The sequence below is a fragment of the Apis dorsata genome, unplaced genomic scaffold (assembly GCF_000469605.1).
Source record: "Apis dorsata unplaced genomic scaffold, Apis dorsata 1.3 scaffold_256, whole genome shotgun sequence".
In the NCBI taxonomy this organism is placed as follows: Eukaryota; Metazoa; Arthropoda; class Insecta; order Hymenoptera; family Apidae; genus Apis; species Apis dorsata.
Window position 1 is genome coordinate 247,050 of NW_006263534.1, and position 2,861 is coordinate 249,910.

Genomic DNA, 2,861 nt, shown 5'->3' on the forward strand with positions numbered 1-2,861 from the left:
TACGCGCGCGTTTCCTGTCGGAAAACTTTCCAAAGTTCGGCAGACAGGGATGACTCGACGAAAAGTAGGAAGAAGAATTTCTGTTACCATTGACGGCCCCGACTTACGAACTTCCGCCGGACGAAGAAACCGGCCAATCGATACGCGCCTCCTCCAAAAGGTCTCGAGAACTTTGCCAGAATTTACTGTCGTTCTTCTTTCCAAGAAACTTGGAAATCGAAATGCTTGGAAAATAAATGCCCGCCACTTCTTCCCACTTAATTAATCGTGATCTTTGTTGAAAACTTTTTCCAATGTTTTTTTTTTCTAATTATTGTAATGGAACAGTGAGAAACAAAAATTTCCACTATGGTGTTCAAAATTTATATATTTCATAAATTTTGACCAAAGTTTATTTCGAATTCCAATTTGAACGAAGAATCTTTCGAAACAGAGCGAAATAGAGCTAATTCGCTCTAATTCTTTCTTTCGTTTAATTTCTGAAAACTATCGAAAACTAAATATTTCCATTGTAAAATAAAATATCTATTTTTCCATTTAAAAAAATTAATTCACCAAACACATTTACACATTTCCATTATTCCTTTTTTCACCTTCAAAGATTCACCTAACCTCGAAAAACAAAAAGAAATAATTTTTACAATAATTGTTTAAAGTAAAAAAAAACATCTAAACAAAATAATTCCTCGATTCTCGGATTCAATTTCTCTTTTTCTTCAATCGAACAAAAATCTAGAAATTCAAAGCAACAAAAGAGCGTAAGTAAAACAGTTGGCAGTGTCGACGAGACCGCATTAAAAAAGCAACGAGGCGAGTCTCAGTGGCAGGATCGAAGGCAAGTTAAATGGAAGGATTCGAAATTCTCTTCTAATTTCGGTTCCCAATATACAAGTGCTATCCGTAACGGGCACGTAGCCTGTTTTACGGGTTTGTATAGCGTTGGTCGGCATAAAATCAGCCATTTAAATGGTGGCTCACGTAAAGCCCATGGCTGCCGGACCAACTTTTGTCCCCCCTGTTCTCTCGACAACGTTTGCAGACGGTTCTCTCCTCCTCTTTCCCCCCCTCGCACCTCCATCCTATTCTCCTTTTATCTCTTTCTCTTCGCCAACTCGCTCGAATCGAACTTCCCTTCGATACAATTTAACGGCTTTCAGTTGCGTTTTCCCTTCGGTATTTACTCGCGGACATCTACGGTGAAAACGCGGCCTGCGTTTCCGGCATAATGGGATCTTCACCAACTTTCCGCCAGTTGTCGCGGCCGGTCACGTTTCTACCTTCACTGTATGTAATTGACGTTTATTGTGTTCGCGCAACATGGAAACGTATCGATGAATGGGACGGTTTCTTTTCGAGTTTTTTTTCGTTGGTTGCTTTGTGTTTTGATATGAAAGAAACGTGGATGTGATCTTTTTGATATGGGATATGGTTTTTCGAGAAAATATTGCGTTAGTAATAAAAGTAATAGAGATCGTAAACTTGTGATGTGTTGCACGATTGTGGTTATGTAACTTTATCTAATTGAAGTCATTGGTTTTGGAGAAAGTATAATGAAAAAGATGTAAAATAAAGCTAATATAATTTGATCAAATAAATTATAAATAGTAATAAGAAATAGTAATAAGAAAATGTAATAAGTGTGTTAAAAATTTAGATATAGAGAAAAGTAAATATTGAAAAGATTTAGATTTTAAGGTTAAGTTTTTCATTATTTTATTGATTGATCAAGTATTTAAGCCATATAAGTTAAAAGATTTTAACTGAAAGCGGGAAATATAAATGCAGAGTTCGTAGACTCTCAACGGAAGGAAAGGTATTTAAGATAATAGCATTATTATTGGAATTGAAACATATATTCGTGCGAGTACTTGATCCGCAGTTTGTTTAGTGACAATAAATAGGTGCCCTATTTACGGATCACGCTTCGCGTATAACGGTGCGGAAATAGACGAAAGTTATGGATATGGATGTCTTATGACCTATAATGGACACACTACTAAAGAACTTTTATTCTAAAAAAGAAAATCATGAAAAAAATTTTAAAATTGTTCATTCATATTTTTATATAATATTAAATTATTAATATTATATAATTTTATATATTTTATTTTTTATTACCAAACCTATCTTTGTTATATAAAAATAGTTTGATAACCGAGATATCGATTATTTTTAAATATCTTTTTTACGAAACAAGAAAATCAAATATTTTTTTTTAATAAAAGAATAACAAGAAATAGCACTTACTATCTCAAAATAAAACGAACATGCGAGCAATTTATCCCTATTCGTAAAATATTATTCCAATTTTCCTATATTTTTAATATTCCATAGTTTCTCTCAAAATCAAATTTCGCAAAAATTTACAGTGATTAATATTTTTAAGAAAAATTATCCAAAAAATATATATATATATGTAAAAAATAAAATTTCATCATTCACATCAAACGCATCGCGAAATTAATAAGACAATTTTCAATTATAAATTTCATATCGAAGTTCTGAAAACTATTCTCATAATATCGCGTGTACTATTTCTGTGCGTGTCTACACGAATGTTCACCAATGTCGAGCGAGATCGGGAAAAAAAGGTATAGTAATTAATGAGCACCGCACTGGGACACGATAATGAGACTTCTGTCTGTACCTGTGGGAACACGGCAAAGCGAACGTTTTTCCCTCGCTATTTTGCGCTATTTTTATGTTATTAACGCGCTGGACCACTCTCGAGTACACTGCGGATAAAATCTAACGCACAGGATCTTTTAATTATTCCGATTCGCTATACAGCTTCTTATTTGTTTGCCATTTGAAACATATATATATATATATATATATATATATATATATATATACACGTT

The 2,861-nt window shown here is 33.2% G+C and overlaps 1 protein-coding gene across 1 annotated transcript in view; it reads right to left on the reverse strand.

Moving 5' to 3' along the window:
* The window catches only part of LOC102672015 (Down syndrome cell adhesion molecule-like protein Dscam2), a 107,484-nt gene that overhangs the window by 38,593 nt on the left and 66,030 nt on the right, over nt 1-2,861 (reverse strand).